Source organism: Polypterus senegalus, chromosome 1, assembly GCF_016835505.1.
Source record: "Polypterus senegalus isolate Bchr_013 chromosome 1, ASM1683550v1, whole genome shotgun sequence".
Taxonomy (NCBI): domain Eukaryota; kingdom Metazoa; phylum Chordata; class Cladistia; order Polypteriformes; family Polypteridae; genus Polypterus; species Polypterus senegalus.
In genome coordinates this window covers 120,716,739-120,736,082 of record NC_053154.1, presented here as the reverse complement: position 1 = coordinate 120,736,082, position 19,344 = coordinate 120,716,739, and positions in this window count along the sequence as shown.

The window sequence follows — 19,344 nt, the reverse complement described above, 5'->3', positions numbered from 1 at the left end:
TATAGAAGCCAGAGACCAAATTATTCTACCTCAAACTTTTCGCCAAGCATTAATTACTGTCTTTCCTATGAAAAATAAGGGCTTATTACAATGTGCGTCATACAGACCAATCTCACTCCTGAATAATTATGTTAAGATACTAGCCTGGAAGGAATGAGAAAGTGCATCCTTTGGTAATATCACAAAACCAAACCGATTTAGTATAGGTAGACACTTAACTTCCAATCTTCAGTTCATGTTTAATATAATATATTCACCTGTAAAGTTTAACACCCCATAGATCTTATTGTCCTTGGATGCAGAAAAAGCATTTGATATGGTTGAATGGGAGTACATTGCACATATTTGGGTTTGCCCGAACATATGTGCAAAGTACTGTATACCAGTCCAAAAGCTTCAGTTTGTATTAAAAAAAAATATTTCAGACTACTTCAAACTTTAACGTGGTACTAGACAAAGCTGCCCTCTGTCACCTCTGCATTGAGCCATTGGCTGTTCACTTTTGAAAATGTATCTGAGATAAAGGGGATTTTCAGAGAAGAACTTGAACAGAAAACATCACTATATGTAGATGATATGGTACAATATATACATCAGATCCACAATATACTGTGCCTGCAGTCCTAACAGTAATAGCAGAATTTCAAAAGATATCTGAACTCAAAATTAATTTGAATAAAAATGTGCCTTTTCCAGTGAACTCTCTAGCACACTGAGATTGGACACCTTCCCTTTAATCATCGCAGATCAGTTTAAATACCTATGGATAAACATCACAAGTAAATATAAAGATCTTCTTCAGTTAAATATTTCTAACTGCATGGAAAAACAAGACATGCATAGATGCTGTATCCTCAATCTCACTTTAGCAGGGAGAATTTACACTGTCAATATGAATATCCTTCCTTCTTTTTCTATTTCAAAGTATTCTCATATACCTTAACAAATAATTTTTTTAAGAAATTAGATTCAATCATAACCTCATTTATTTGGAATTCAAAACATCCCTGCATCCAAAGGGTGACCCTACTAAGCAGAAGGTGGCATCGCTCTGCCTTACTTTCAATTTTAATACTGGGCAGCAAATATGCAAGCTATAAAAACCTGGACATTGACACAAATAGATGAACACACACAAGCTTGGTCCAAAAATAGAAAAAAATCCTGCAGTATTTTATATTCCTTGCTTTGTACTCCAATATATACAAGTTATAGTCAACATAATAACAACCCAATTGTCCTTCATTCACTCAGAATATGGAACAAATGTAGGAGGCACTTCAAGATAGAGAAGCTTTTATCTGTGGCACCACTACACAATAACCACCTTTTTCATCTTACACAGTTTTTAATGTTTGGAAAACGTACAGGATTAAATAATTCAGAGATTTGTACATCGATAATGTCTTTGCATCCTACAAGCAATTACACTCCTAATTTAGCTTCCCATCAACACAATTTTTCACCTATTTCCAAATTAGAAACTTTGCTAAATGAAATCTGGCCAATTTTTCCTCACCTCCCATCTATTTTTATACCAGAAGAAATACTGATTCATCTTGAGGACTCAGACAGTACTTCTACAATTTATAAAAACATTTTAAAGTCCCTTCCTTTCAAAGATCCTAGATTACAATGGGCTAAGGATTTTTACTTAACATTTCAGAAAAGGAGTGGAAGGCAGCCATACACAAAATTGACTCTAGCTCCATATGTGCAAAGCATACAATTATTCAACTTAAAACCTTTTATTGAGCACATCTATCTTGTTTAAAATTGCCTACAATGTTTCCAGGGCAAGATACAACCTGCAAATGTTGCAATCAAGTTCCAGCCTCAGTATGCCATATGTTTCAGGCATGCACCAAATTAACATCATTCTGGAAAAAAAATTTGAAATGCCTTTCAGACAGCTGTGGTGTCACTGTCCCTCCTAATCCAGTAACATCTGTGTTTGGTGGACTCCCAGATGTGCTTAAAGTGGAGAAGGACAAGCAATTCGTAATTGCCTTTACTTCACTATTGGCACGTAGACTTATCGTATTCAATTGGAAGAACCCTAACTCACCTCTATTAAGTCAGTGGGTAACTGGTGTTATATACTATTTGAAATTGGAAAAAAATCAAATTCAATTTCTCTGTGCAAAACTTTATTAAAGCCTGGCAGGATCTAATTAATAACATTTTAGAATAAGCATTTAATACTCCTACAGTTTTACTCGGGCTGTTGCTCTTCCTCTGTTTCTTTTGGGTGGGCGTTGAACTGAATTTAGTTTTTTAAATTTTGATTTGTTTGTATGGGATGTTTTTTTCTTTTTATAAATCCCATAAAAAATAACTACTTGGTAATTTATTCTATGTGTCTGTAGTTCTGTGTGAACAGAAACTTTGTGTAAAGTCTACCATTATCATGTTCCAGCATATTGTTGTTGAAAAACTTAAAGTAATAACTAGAATACACTTCACAGATTCTTTTGATAATTTTAAATCATGTGTATTTTATGGTTTAGTGTCATTTTTTAAATTATTATTTTTCATATCTTTATGTTATTTCTGTTATGTTTGCAATTATGTTCTGTAACTTTAAGTGTATTTCCATTACATTTACTTTGTAGGTGGAGCCACAGGAGGCAGGGCCACCCTGACATCACCACTCCTGAGCCCTCCCTCTCACTATTTAAAACAAGAATGGAAGCTCAGGTAGCAGAACTTTATTATCTTTTTGCATTTTTTTTGGCCAGATTGATTTTCTTGCTTTTGTCCTGTGGATTCTGACAACTGGATTGTGGTTTTGGACTTGTTAATCTTAGATTGCCTTTTTAGACAAATCCTATTTTTTTTCATTTTGCTCTTTTGAACATTTTGTTTCATTTTTATATTATAGTGTGAGTTAATCCATATTTGTAAAGTTCCTTTGTTTGTCATTCTGTTTCCAAGGCAAAGGTTTATGGTTATGCACTCTCTTGTGGGGCTTTTTTATATATTTTCAGAAATGTTTTGTTTAAGGCCAGCTCATCCTTTTTGTTGCAGGCTTCGGCAAAATACAGCAAGTAATAGTTGGTGCCTGGCTGATTTAAGATGAGCCTCTTCTGTTCAGGTTATTGAAGTTCTTGGGCTGATTTATGGGACCTTTGAAGGACTCACACACTGCACAGCCATGTCTAGTCTCCAGTTCATAACACGTACTACAAACTGAACACAGTACTCCAGGTGAGCTATCACTAGTGTGTCACATACTGTAGAATAAGTGTATTTCATTTGTACTCTATACATCTTGTTATATAACTTAAACTTCTGTTATCCTTGTTAATGACTTTTGTGCTCTGTCTGGCTGTTGACAGTAACAAGTCCAGTGTGACTCCTAGGTCCATCTCATAAGATGCATTTTCAAGTTTTGAGCCTCTTATTGTGTATTTGGATCTGACATTATTACTTCCTACAAGTAATACTTTACATTTGCTTACAATAAATTGCCACAAGTCTGATCTCACCAGTATTCTGCCCAGATTCATCTGCATTCAGCTGATTCTAGATTTTATTCTCTTTGTTCAAAATGCTTATTTTACGTATAAACAATTAACATAAAATATTGCAGCTTACTTTTAGGACTGCTCGAAGCTACTAGTATTGCATGCCTTTGGTTTCATATAATGAATGTAATTATTTTATAAAAAGGGAACATATTTTGCTCCATTAATATTTTTATTGCTTTAGGATATCTATTAGGGAATGCTTTGGGGAAAAAATGCTATTAAGTTGAAAAAAATAAATGAACGGATGAAAAACACGATTGCAATGTGCTCATTGAAATTATTCTTTTACTTTATTCTGATCTTATTTGTCTTTGCCCCAGTGGCACACAAGACAGTCTAACAGATACATTTGATATGTCATCAATATTTTTGAAGTCACAAACTCCTTGTGTCTGTTCTTACTCATACTTAAAGCTAGGTTTTAGGCTATTGCACTAGGTCAGAAAAAGAGGGTTTAAGAACCATTTGTTAGCTAGGTTATCTTAAGTTAATAGAAGTATTTTCTTTAAGTAGAAGTGAGGTCAGTAGGAGGGCGTGGTCTTGAGATGGAAGTGGAGCCTGTTTGGAGTTTAGCTGGTCTTTCCTTTGGGTAATCTTCAGAGGAGGGAGAAAAGACATTAGTGCACTTTGTCAACCCCAGCGTTTTACAGTGTTATACATATACAGTATATACATACAGGAGTGAGCAAAAGTAGGTTTACAGTTGTGAGCATGCGAAACACAGAGTATATTCTTGTATTATTTTTTAATTAAGTATTGTATTATTAATTTGTATCATTTGTGTTCTTATTTGTCCTCTTATTTTTATTATCAAAGCGTGCTTGAGTGTAACAAGTAGACTATAACAATATGTAAATAATGAAGGTTGTCAATTTGAGCACTTCTGAGATTGTACCTATTGTGACATCCTTTTGAGTTAATAAAGTTAATAAAGCCATTTGTAGCAATGCCACATAGGAGGTTTAATTTGTTTACAGTTATGTCCCGTTTGATGATTGTTAAATGTTAATAACAACACTGGTTGTGCAGATTCCTTTTTATATATATGGGGTCTGCGTCTTTAAATAGGTTTACACAGATGTGGAGAGACTTGTAGGATTTATTGTTTGGGGTTTGTAGGCACTGTACCCATAACACACTTGTAACTATGATGCAAATGTTATCTCAAGCCAAGCCTGTCTGATCATTGAGCTTAACATACTACCCTACAAACTCATCTCATAGTTGGTGTCTTAATTCCCTGTCATTAGCCAATCAACACTGTGCAGAATTCATATCCAAGCAAACTGATGATTTTCTGTAGACAAATGCATTTCCAGAGGTCTGTGAAAGTATACTCAAGGAAACTCTGAAGGCATTTTTACGAGGACAGATTATTTAATATTTTTCTCACAAAAATAATTTTGGAAACCAAGAAAGCATCTGAGTTAATCAGCAAAATGACCTTATACATCAGGAATACGCCAGGGGCTTCATGTATAAACAGTGCGTATGCAGAAAAATTTTGCGTACTCCCATTTCCACACTCAAATTGTGATGTATAAAACCTAAACTTGGTGTAAATCCATGCACATTTTCACGCTAGCTCTAACCCTGGCATATGCAAGTTCTCCACTCAGTTTTGTACACTGGCAGCACCCAGCATCAAAGTGGTTTCCCTTTCTTTTTTAGATCCATATCCCTGATGCGGCTTTATCAAATGCATTGAAATTAACTGCATATTATTAGTTTAAGGCATCTGATTGTAATTAACTTTTAACAATATAATGGTCCATGGAATGGCCAAACTGTGCCAAAGAGCATAGCTGCTTTAGCATTGTTACTCTAACTGCACCTTCTTCTTCTTCTTTCATCTGCTCCCATTAGGGGTTGCCACAGCGGATCATCTTTTTCCATATTACTCTCACTGCACCACTCAGAGTATTTATATCACTGTATCTAAGTGTGGAATCACAGGTCTACAGCAGCTGATTGGAAAGAGAATTATCGGTATACAGCATCAAGCACACGCTGCCTTAGCCATGCTGCCTATTTGAACTGCTCTCATACGGCAAATGCTTCAGAACCTTTCCCTTAGGGACATTGTGGTTCAGAAATAGTTTCATCCCAAAAACTATAAACACAATCACTTAGTCAATCAAGTGCTCCTTGTAGAATTGTACTTGTAAATACAATCACCTCACTATAAACTTGTAATACAGTTATAATATTGCACAACCTGAACCACTTTATAAAGCGCGTATTTACATATGATGATGATATCATTTTTAAGATGAAATACAGCAAAATATGTTTATTACATTATACAGATAAAATGTTAACATTAAATTAAACATATGAAGACATGGTGTCGCAGCTCTAGCAAGGCATTCAGGGATTGTTCCTGCCTTGCGCTGTATTCTTGCTGTGGCTGGCACGACACTGGACACTGGAAGGATAGATGGATAGAATAATTAAACCTGTACTATGAAGATATTTCATTGTTCCTTAAAAGTTTTGAAGAATCGGTGTTCTAAGCTTACAGATGGCCTAACGTCTATTACTGAGCTGATTGTTTGGCGATTGGATACTTGGAGAAAGAAAAGGAAGGACAGGAATTAGTACGTTTGAAAGAGACAATACTGCTGCAATAAATTATTTCATCGAAGGTCATGAAGCAAGCATCTTGCGTGAGGCAGGAACAATCTCTGAATGGGGCGCCAGTTTGTCACATGGTCCCATGTTTAATACATGCTTTAATTGATATGATATGAATACTGAAATGATATCAAGTATACATCTCAGTATTTTAATTATTCAGAGAACTATAATGTCACAAATTAAATGGATTCTGTGTCCTGTTGGAGGAAGAGAAAGCCTGTTTAAGAAGCACGTACTGATTCACACACATAGAGCACATACAAGAACAAATACAAAACAAAGCATTTAACATGCTACTTTAGTTACTATGGGATTTGAGAAACTAGTAAATTAAACGATTTTCAGATGAAGTTTATGATGTTCTACTTTAATGATAAAATAAACTACGTGATTAAAGCGGAAATTTCGAGATTAAAGTTGACATTTTTAGCTTTTTTCCCCACTGTATGCCTATTTTTTGTCTTTTCTCTGTACCCTAATAAGCTTTCATATGACACTCAGACAGAGGGCGGCGACTTTGATACCTGACAATTTCTTTTTTATTTCGGGCACTGTGCAACTTTGTGAACTTGAGCTTTCGAGTTTCTCCAACACTCTATGTCACTCAATCAACTTCCCTTTTGTTGTTTATACCACTGTTTAAACCAACAAATAGTATGTTTTTCCTTGTCTCCACTTGGTGTTTGTTGAAATTCTTCTGTTTTCCCCCATGGTTTTGCCATTGCATTTTCACAGAACGTTGAGCTTAAGGTCTATTTATATTTGCATATTCAAAGAGGCGTAATTCTGGGAGGAGTTGGGGAGTGGCAGCAGGCGGGTGCACGCACATTACTTTTCACGCTGACTGGGATTTAAATAGCGTAAGAACGTGGAAGTTGGCATTTGCACAGATTTATGCATCTGGATATTTTTGTGCATACGAACATTTCCTCTTTTGTCCGTACTCCATGTTTTAGTGTGAATTCTATGCACGGTGTTATGCATGAGGCCCCAGGTCTCCAAATGTGGCACATTATAGGAAAAGACAGGTTTTGCAATCAGAATTTAACCACTTCTTCTTTAAATTGTGACATCACTACTATGAACATGGTGAGTAGGTTAATAAGATCTTAACTCCAATAATCCACAAACAGAAAGTTCGCAATGCAATAACAAAAACTACCAACACAGAGTTAAAATAATAGACCATAAAAATATAACCCACATATTTAGACTACTATAAGTCCTCATATTCTACTCAGTTTAAAGAAGATAAGACACAATCTAATGAGTTCTTTGACTCAATACAGGTCCAACAGTACATACTTTACTGCTGTTAAACGGGATAAACCTTTGACACTCTCAGAATTACTATACACTATAAATGTGCTTCAAAGTGAGAAAGCAGCTGCCCTGATGGCTACCCAGTGGAATTAAAAAAAATTAAATAAGTTAGCTCCACTATTATTAGTAATGTTTATAGAAACTAAAAACAGTAAAATTTTACCTTAGACTTTTTATTAAGCATTAATTTTTGTCTTTACTAAGACAAGGACTTACTACAATGGGCATCATAGAGGCAACTCTCACTGCTGAATAATAATGTTAAGATACTCCGAAAAGTTCTAGCTAAAAGGATTGAAAAAGTGCTTCCTTCTGTAATATCACAAGACCAAAACAGATTTATTAAAGGCAGACAGCTTTTAGCCTTTGATGTTCGTTTAATGTTCGTTTAACCAAGACAGCACCTGCACACCAGCATGTCTCAAAACTGTTGTGACCAAAGCAGGCAATTTCCTGTTGAAGGTCAGGTTGTGTAGAAGGTGTGAGCTACTGACAGGTTGAATGTCTTTAAGACCAGCAGTTTAGAGGCTGTTCCTCCCTATCCTTTCATTAACACATGCCTTGTGTCTGTCTGTAGTTTCAGCAGCCATATGGATAGCAGATCTGAAGAAATCTCCCTGACAGACCGGTCTGTGTTGCTCTGATGTGGCCATTTGAGGGAAATCGAATCTCAGATGGTTATCTGTATGTATAAGAGCCAATTTTAGAAAGTTAAAGTTTTGAGTTATATTCATATTAATGTTTGCTTAATTTGAACAGAATATAATTTCTTTCATAGTCATAGCTTATGGTATAGTCTTTTCCCCCTATAAGTTAGTAAGAGATAGGACCTTTCTTGCTGTAACTGAGAAACAGTGTAATAATGAGCTCAATATGTTTAGAATAGGTCCCAGTACATTGGGACCTAAAATACCCATTTTCAACTTAGAGATGGGATAAACATACAGTTTTCTGACGAAAATGTTGCTGCGTTTTTTAAAGTTACCAAAGCTCAGTTCAGCAGCTCTAACTCAATAAATGGGATTCAACAAAAGCCTGACGCGCAGAAATGATTTCACAGACAAAATATCTTCGTTTTGAAATGGTTTAGAAATGTTAAGTAAATAGTAACGATTTGAGGTGTAACAAGATTAAGCTTAGAACTGAACTTTTCTTAACATTCATTTTTTCTCTTTTTGCTATTTTAATTTTCTTTTTTGTGTGAACTGTTTTATTTTGAAACCTAACTAAACTTTTAAAAACGAAGATAATTTGTCTGTGAAATCATTTCTGCACGTCAGGCTTTTGTTGAATCCCATTTTTTGAGTTAGAGCTGCTGAACTGAACTTTGGTAACATCAAAAAACGCAGCTACAGTATATGTGGTGAAGCCTTGTGTACAGTTGGGACCAGTAGAGAGGAATTTGTGTATCTGTCAATGCTGGCAAATGACATACCAGCCTGTAGCATGCCAATTGCCCTCTTCCTTGCTTCTAGTGACACGTAAGGCACTGCGCCATGTGCATAAAACTGACTGTGTGTCTCCTTCATCTTGCTTGTTGTAACCAAAGGTTTGAATTAAGATCTTTTTAAAGGGGATGTATACAGGCTTTGTTCAACCTGGACCTCGCTTTGTAATAAAAAAGGATTTTTATAGCTTTCTCATTCCAGAAAATGCTTGTCTTTTTTCTATTAGTATATATGCTGTTTTTAAACAGTAACAGGTTATCACATATGTTTTGTATATGGTGTACTTTCTAGATCCATACGCCTTTTTCTTCCTTGGACAGCATAGTAGAGTAATGTTAACACTTTGGTCTGATCCCCCTTCCACTATCCTGGTTGATATCTGTGTGGCTCTTGTGCATCCAAAAGAAATCCATGTTAAATCAATGTCATTTTTAATTGTCACTGCGGTTGTGTGTACGAGTGGGTTCTGTGATGAACTGGCATCCCATAAAACAAATAAAACAGATCTGAGAATGTTATTTGTTTTCTTCCTAATGTAAAATGTGTAGTTAAACTTTAATTACACAAATCTACACAACACTACTCCTGATGCAAACACATTTGATGCTATGCAGACCAAGTACAGACAAAGAAGCAATGATGTCTGGACTCTAATTCAGCAGTCAGGTTCCTCATAAAGGTTCAGACCTGAGGTAGGCCAGGTTGGCTGCCATTATCTTAGTTGCTGGAGGATATGATGCTGTTTTGATAACACATTTCATCTGCAAAAAGATGAAATGAGAAAATTCAAAGCCTTTGTTAAGCACACCATCCCAACTGCACCACCAGTTTCATGGAGCTTGATAGACAAGGTTGATAGGTAGCATCGGCTATTTAAAAATAAATTCTGGCTGTTCATTTTTTCACTCTTTCTTTTTTTTTGCTTCATTTATATTATCTTGGGTTGGTGACTTTTATTCTGTTTTCAGTAAACAGTTCTACTTTCAAAAATATCCCCTATGGCTGTGTTTGTACCAAACCCCCAAAAATTATCAAACCTCATTGCATGTTCTGCTTCAATTGCTTTTAACTGACCTTGTCTGAATTTTCTGAATTACAAAAAAAAAAATTAGGCTAACTACAAAATGTATACCGGAAAGAAAAAGGATTATTCTCACATTATTTCAGATGGATAATTATTCCCCCTTGTCATTGCACATGCAAATACAAAAGCCTACAAACTTTAAGCAGAAATGAAAGAATTTAACTGTGCCTTGTATTAATTATTTGCAAAACATTGGCAGCTTGCCTTTTACTAATTAACTGCCAGCCTTTGCCATCGCTTTTGTTTTCAATACATTTTAAATCCCTCTGTAGTTTTCTCAAAGCTTTTTATTTCCTTTCAATCCCCCAAGCTACAGATGACTGAGTGACAGCAATAACAAGTCTGAAGTACCATCCTCTGCCATCGTTTCATGACTGTTAAATTTAATAAGTACTTAAAAAAGACTCGATAATTGTCTAAACTTGATGTAATTGTGACATTTTATCTTCAAATGGACACTTTGTGTTCTAGTGTGTCCAGGTCATCTTGAATAATTATTATGAAGTACAGCATTCTAGGAAAGTAATCTGCATCATTTGTACTGTCGATGCATTAGTTATATGTATTTATGCTTTGACTTGTCAAGGGGCATAACCAGAGCAACAAGAGTGCATTTCCAGCCTGGCAGAGGAGAAGAAGAGAGAAAGACCATAAAAGGAGAGAGACCATTGAGGAATAATGACAGGCTAAATCCAGGCTGGCATGTTATTGTCCAGTGAGAAGATGCCCTTAGTAACTAGTCTGAAGGGAAGTTATACCACATCTCGGTTTATTTTAGCACTGGGCTAGGAAGTACAGTGAGCATAGTGCAAATATATTATAATATTAATACATTCTGTAGTTAAATAGACAAAATTACATGTATACATATCCATTATGATTCCATTGCATACATTTTTGTTTTGTTGCTTGTAAATAACGCTGATTTTTTGTGGCTGGGCTCTTAATGTTCTGATCATTTTAATACTAATGTATTCACCCAGTTATCTGGAAGGTGGTCTTTTACACCTCCGATAGCAGAGAAGAATGGGAGTGAGTTAATAAAAGAGACTGAAATAATCAGGACAGGTATTAAATGCAAGGTTGGTTCCTGCCTCAATCCCAGTGCTGCAGCCCCTGTGACCTTCTTATGGATTTCAGTAGGTTTGAAAATGGGCTTATAAATGAAGAGATGGTGCAAGTCTTGCTTTGAAAGTTTGCACCTCACTGGGTCCAATTAGAAGGCTATAACATATTTTTATTGTAGTCAAGTTATTTCATTATATATAAAGCGCTACTAGTAATTTTTAATTGCTTTTCTTTGGTCGACATGAATTTATTTGAAAACATTTCAATAGTTTCTGTTGTGAAATTTTTGTTTCCTAAAAAGAAAAATCATTTTCCATAGAATTTTTGCTTCTCAAGCTTCAATTTATTTTCCTGAATGTGTAAAGTGTGGCCATTTTGATTTATGGAATAAAATAGCATGGCATGTATGTAAACTGCCACAAACACTCCCTATTTACCTTAAGAATACAGCACCCCTTCATAATGTCTGAGGCAAAGACAACATTTTCTTTTTGATTGATTAACTGCTGCACAGTTTAACATTACAAATCAAACAATTCAGGCATGATTAAAGTGCACATTACAGGCTTTAATTTTAAGGGTATTTGCATATATTTTGTTCACACCATGTAGAATTTACATTTTGTCTGCATGGTCCTCTCATTTCAGGGCACTATAATGTTTGGGACAAAGCAGTCATATTTAGTTCTTTGTTTTATAACACTTGCATACAATGACTACTTGAAGTCTGCGAATCATAGACATCAGGGGGTGATGTGATTCTTCTTTGGTGATCCTCTGCCAAGCCTGTAATGCAGCCATCTTCACCCACTGCCTGTTTCGGGGGCTTGTCTTTGCCATATGGAAGACGTACTCAATTGGATTTAAACTAGGCTTGGCCATTCAAGAATTTTCTATTTTTTAACTACAAAACACTCCTGTGAGGCCTTAGCAGTATGTTTGGGATCATTATCTTGTTGTAGGATGAAACTGCGTTCATTGAGTTTGAAGGTATTTACTGGGACGAGCAGATAAGATGTTTGTATACACCTCAAAATTCATTGTCAGCTGTTACATCATCAATGAAGAGAAGTATGGCAATACTTGAGGCAGCCACACAAGCCTAATCCATAACAGATGAAGTGGTATGCTTTGGATCTTGGGCAGTTCCTTTTTGCTTCCACACTCTGCTCTTGCCATCATTCTGATACAGGTTTATGCTTCTTTTGTCTGTCCACAAGACATTTTTCCAGAATTCTGCAGGCTGTTTTCACAAACTATAACCTGGCAATCCGGTTTCTATGGCTAACTAGTGGTTTGCATCTCGCAGTGTAGTCTCTGACACATCCACATCTGCCTCCTGAAGACTGTTTTTGACAGGCGTTTAGGGCTTTTTCTTTGTCTGTCATCAGTAGTGGAGGTCTTCCTTGGCCTATGAGTCCTTTTGCAATTACTGAGGTCAACATTGTGTTCTTTCCTCTTAATGATATTCCAGTCAGTTGATTTAGGTAATTTACTAATGTCTCAAATGGGTGTACAGTATTCTTCCTTTGCAGCCTCTTTGACTTTCATTGGCACAGCTCTTATCCTCATGTTGAGCAATGGTTCTAAAGCAGGAGAAAATCTTCCTAAGTGTTTTTCCTTGTTTAGCTTGAGTACTAGTTACTATTTCCAACTACATATCAACATAAAAATTAGACACACAGAATGGCAGCACCCATGACATCCTAAATCATAAAAAGACAGTAAACCTGAAAAAGAAAATACACAAAATGACAATGCACTGACATTGTCAAAATGACATTAAACACATTAAGAACAAATAAACTGGTTAATACTGCTCAACATATTCAACAAAATGTTTTCTAAAAATGTGGCCCTTAAATCTCTGACCACAGACTATTTAAAAGGGCTCTGATCTGTCAAATGTTTATACTAAATAGGATACCACTGACTCTAAAATTCTGAGGTTGTCTCAGAAATAACCTTATGTGCAAAAATAAAGGCAACCTAGGGAAAGTAAGTCTAGGTTCAGGGCATTGAGGAAAAGGTCAGTGGTTCAAAATAAACAGTCCAGGATCTACACATAAATGGAAAGTAACTTGTGGCCATCTGGGAGATGAGGAAGTGGTATATATATACAGAGGTAGAGTCCCATTGCATGGTTCTAACTTGTAATGAGGTATTGACGCGAACACCATACATAACGGGTTATTGACGCGAACACCGTACATATGGGGTATTGACGTGAACACCATACATATGCGGTATTGATGCGAACACCATACATATGGATAGTATCAAATTATATATATATATATATAACACGGTCAGCAGTACCACTCCACATCTAAAGGTTACCAATTTCTTCTCCCTTTTCCTCTGCAGTCTCAAAGATAGCTGGGAAGCTGACTGACATCTTTCCTCCATATCCCACATAACTCTACCTTGGCATGTCCACTATATATAATGACCAAAGACCAGAAGTGGTTGTTCATTTCTTGACCTGTAACTGAGGGAGATGAACATTCTGTTCAGTGTGCTGTCTTGGGAATTACTGACAGTATTTATTTTGTAGTTGTGGACACTTTTGACTTGAGTTTCATTTTCTTATTTTCATTTTGCTTTTCTGTTTTAAAAAGAATTTAACCAAGAAGGTACCCGACTCTTTTTTTTTTTTGTTCTGTTTGTTATTTCTACACTGGAAAACAACCTACTTAAATTATGTTACTTCTCCATTGGTGCTATACCTTCCTCTGTTTAACCCTACCTTGAAAGTAAATAATATCCCTTTTGGTTAAGTTTGAACTATTTAGCATTACTCTGGCCATAGAATTCTCTTTGACTCGCTTCAAAGGTTTATCCATCCACCTCAACTATTTTACAAACCTACTTAATCCAGTGTCATGGAAGTTTGGAACCTGTAAAGAGATATAAGCATCATCACCCAAGCATGATCACCCTATAATAACAATAATGCTCTGTGGTGTTGAGTTCTTTAATTGAATATCTGTTTGAGGGTGTTAGTCTTATGTCTAATGTCTCATCAAATCTTTCTGCTGTACTTTGGTACTTTTATAATTAATGCTTGCAAAAAGACTAAAGAATTTATCATTTTTTTTGGTGTAAGGAATATGACAGTATGAGATTAAACAATAACGTATTAGTTCTGGCAACTCCAGTAGTCCCACAGTATGAAAATGAAGAACCTGAAAGAATCCCTCCCACATGCCAGGTATTCCCCCATTATTACTGTAAATTAGTGAAAAGTGTGTATGATTCTGAGGAATATGGAAACTAGAATTAAATGCTTTGTCTCTTGTACTACACTAGAGATCAGTGTCAGAGAGATAGTGTCACACTCCACTGGCCATTTAGATTGACAAGCTTAATTGGATGCCCACTTGCTAAATGTGCTGATGAATAACTCAAGCACCATTTTTGTAGCATTTTTTCACAGAGTAATTGAGAATGCCAGAATTACCAGTTGTCTATTACACCTTCACATGTTCACATTTCTGATGTGCTTAGCCATAAATAGCACTAAACAGTTCCATAGGTGAAAATAGACACTTTATCTGATGCCTGAAATTCCCTAAAATTTAAATTTGATTTGGAATGGTCAGCCTTTCTGGATAAGCATTTCATATGGTCGACTTTACTGCATAAACATAGTTGGAACTGTGTAAATTTAGGATGTGTTTAATTACTCAGATTCTTTCAAAAATAAAAACAGCCAAAACAGCATGGGAAATGAAAGGCATTTCAAAGCATAATTTGTTTGAACCCAAATATCACTTGATTGATTTAGTATTTTTCAGAAACATTATTTGTCAAGGATTTGCTGTCGTCTAGCTTTGACAAAGCTCTCTGTTATAACTGAATTGATTTGATGGAGTCTATTCATTTTGTCTTGTAGAGCACAATATATAATAATGAGCTTTCTAACACTACAAGGCTTGACAGTCTAGTTGAACTGAATCACTCACCAGATGCGATTAACATCATCTCAGAGTTCTTCTTTATGTGAACTTGGTGAAGTCCTACACCAGGAGTGTAGGTGCATGCTGCTTTGGTATGCTTGTAAATGCACTGATCCACTGTGCTGAGGCAACTGGGCAGCATCACATGTTTACAGGAGTTATTCATTTTTGCCAAGTTGAATAATATAAATAGAATATATAGTACAACTATATTGTATATCTAGTATATATAGTATATATTTAGTTGCACTGCAACCTCAGATATCTAGCAATCTGGGGTTAAATTCTGCAAATGATCACAATTGGTTTGGAATTTTCACATTCTTCCCATGTCATTGTAGGTTTTCTCTAGGTGCTTACTGAATTTATTCCCTCAACCCAAAACATTGTGTGTACCGGCAATTTCAAATTGGTCTTTGAATGTGAACATGGATGTTTATTTGAGAGGGTCCATCTGGATGACTTGTCATTACTTTGTACCAATTGTTGTATTCTGCATGTTTTACCTCCAAGTTATATTTGAAAATATACTTCTATTATTTATTGAACATCTGCCATTTTCTAATTTTGTCAGAAACTTGTAAATATCCTTAGACTTCTTTCATTCATAGTGCTGTGACAGGTGAATCGTGTCATCTGTGGTCACCTCAGCATATCTTAGATGTTTCTGCTCATCTGCTCTTATGACACACAGACTGCATCTTCCCTGGGCACAGTGAGCTCTGAGATTAATATAACCTTAATACTGCTAGACCACAAGACCAAGTCTGGTCTAAGGGTTGCAGTAGCTATCTCTGGTGGAAATATTAGTCTTTTATTAAGGTCAACAGTCATATTTCACTCATGAGCTGGTTCCAGTATGCTTGACTGGCTGTGTATCTTCCTTGAGTTACACTTTCTTTGCTGGAGGATATGTTTGAGGTTTACTGTTTTTCCACAAAATGGACAAGCGAGGCTCTTCACCACGCCAAATCTATTCCAAGGTTATCTTTTAAAACTATCTACCTCCATGATAATATTCTTGTACACCTTAACATATAGTACCATACATTACAGTATCAATGAATAGCTGTGTAACAAGCTATGAAAATCAGACCTCACTCCATAACGTGCCAGTATGTCTTCTACTTTTTTGAAGAAGCCATAGCAGATGATTGTATACAGTACTTCAGTGTTTAATTCAATAATAATCTAACATAGTTAATTTTCCTACATAAGCACTTAGCGGAGTATAAAATTACCTTTTTCCTCTCGGCAACACTCAGCAGCATCTATTTGAATTTATTGAAGAAAGACAGCAAACTGTTACATGGTTACTTCAGTTGGCACTAGGCCAGTTGAGACCTCTTTCCATCAACAGATAAATAATAATACAGCTGATTATATTCTTATGAGAATATTAGAAGCACAAAAATAATGCAAAATTGCCCCAAAAATCACTCAGCAAGATTGTCTTAAAACCCATTAGGCAAAGATAACTACTGCTAGACTTCCTTCAGCAGCTCAATTCAATGCTTAAAGTAGCTCTACAATCCGGGCATGTAGTTCATGTTCAGAAGCTGCCAGCTGTTTAATTGCCTAAAACAAATTATTTGATAAGGTCTGCAGAGAGCCTAAATAAGCACTGAGTAGCAACAGTGCAGTGTAACCACTCCAAAAGATTCATATTTAAAGTCTTTATGTCAGACTTTACAGAGAAGCATCAAACAATACCTCTAGGTGCAGGAATCATTTGAGAATCCCATGCTGATTACTTCTATCTCTTACTGGCACACACTGCTGGATGACTTTTCTTTGCAGAACTCCTATATTTTCTTCATAAAATGATCCTACCGTCTGTTTTTTAGCCAGCATTTTTAATATGTAAACCAAAACTAGTAAAGGTGTGAAGTGGAAACTACAACAAACAACATTTTGTGTTCTAAGCAACCAAAGACCCAACGTCCACTGAAAATATGACATTGACAAGGAACAGGGCACACATGCAGTACAGCAAAAACAGTAAAATTGGAAGCTAGTTGATTTTTTTTAAGTTTGATTATAAATACTTTGCACATTTTTTATATATATATATAATTACATATTAGCAACACATTAAAATACTGAATAGGCTGATCTTTTAAGAATTAAGAGAGTAAGTAACTTGTCTCAGGTTGTTAATTTCAGAAACTTCAAGAAAACTGTTTTGGTTGCTATTGATGCTATTAATGTCATTTTTATTCAGCTATTTTCCAGGATAACTTTGGCATAAACTACCGGTATCTTTATTTTTTAATATGCATCACTATAAATGCCATTTTGAGAAAAATAAAATACAACATAAATCTGAACAGTGCAGAACATTTTGAGAATTAATTTAGCCAGTAGTTATTGCAAAGTAACATTATCACTGAAGTACAGTTAGACCATTTTAAAGTAGTAAATGTGGTGATGGGAGTTTTTAAAACAGGAAAACACAGGCGATGAACATTATGACAGATGGAGTAATGGAGTCCCATGAACAAACTGAGGCAGTCTTCTGTCAGCAAGTTAATGAAGTTTTCAGTGCAGACCAAGAGAGGAGCATAAGGACAGAAATAGGCTCAAAACTGGGAGATCATAAATGCACAAACAATAAGCGAAAAGCTGTAGTTAAAAATAAGAATTCCATGGATAACAGTTTTTCAATCCACAACTGAAGATTTGGAAACAAGCCAAACTTTTAACCCATTCTATCAATTACCCTAAGGTCACGGCCTCAGAGGGCAACCCCTAGAAATGCAGGCAGTTATTCTTACAACAGGTATCCAAAATGGAGGCAACCACTAAGAAAATACTAAAACTGCATAAAAAATAAACTATGAAGTATACTGAAAATTAAGCTTTTAAAGTATGTTGAAAAATGAAAAACGAAACATTAGACTTGAACTAAGAACCCAAAGTAGAACATTCAGAACGACTGACGAAAACACATATAAAATGTTTCAATTTCCAACTTGTAACTGGTAGAGTGTTATATGAATTAGGAACACATACATCTGCAGTGGAAAGGGTTTAAACAACTAAGACAGCATGAACTGGAATTCCAGGGAAGAAAAGCTGGTCAATAGTTCAATACCTGATAGGGAACCAGTGCAGAGAAGCCCACTGGGTGGTTATTTGTATAGCGTTCTTCATTGACAACAGTGTTCCTAAGACATTTTCCTGGAAGGTTATCTGTCCAACACAGAAAAAAGGGAATGACAAATATCCACAACTATAAAATTATAAGTTAAATAAGATGTAAAGTTCACATCTTGATATCTAGGCACACTGTATGTCTGGTTTATGCATGTACATGTTGAAATAGAATTGCTCCAGGGGTGCCGTACAGTGGTTAATGCTGTACTCTGACCTCCAAATGTCATGCAAAAAGACAATTTACCCTCTGGGACTGAGAAGTATATTAAAAAAGAATAAAAAATACATCCAGAGTAACAAGGAATAGTTTTGGGGGACTTAATTCTGAAAGATTTAGAAACACCTTACAAAAGCAAAATAAGAACACATTAGTCTGGATTGAAAATTGCAAAGTGGTAAGTCTGCATGGCCATGATTTTATGTTTCATTAAAAAGAGGCAAATTATTTCAGAAAATGGCAAATCTCCTCTTATTCACCAAAGTACACTGAACAACATTGGCAGCTTGTACAGTCTTTCTACATTTCTTTCCAAAGTCAAATATTTATATTTCTGTGATTTCATTTTCATATTCCCAACAGCAGTACACTCCAATTAGTTACTTTCTATGTGAGCTAAGACAGACAGGGTGCCACATAGAGGTTTATTCTAACATGTATCACATACATTAGATGTACCTAAATCTGTGAAATAGGAAATATTTTAATAACAGTGACTTTTACCAGTCAGAATGTTCTTACTTTTACTCTTATTTCAAAATGGATTCCCAATTTATGTTAAAATTCTTAGTTTTTAGTAGAGTTTACCAAACATCAATGTTCCAAATATCACTCATCATGATACATTTAGGGGTCTTAAACTGTCAAGAAAGGAAGCTTCATTCATATTATCAAATATCAGCTTGATTAGCATGATGGATTGTTTATGTATCAATTTTACTGAAGGCTTCACTTGGCTTAATTGAAAAACTACTTTAAATGAAGTCAGCAAACAAAATAAAGATTTATTTGAGAAATGTATCTCTGTATGTTATAATGCTTTGCCTTATTATACTTTCTGCTCATTGCCTGACAATCAAGGGAATTGAGCAGAAAATAAGAAAGGATTTTAATAAGTTCTCAATATGCA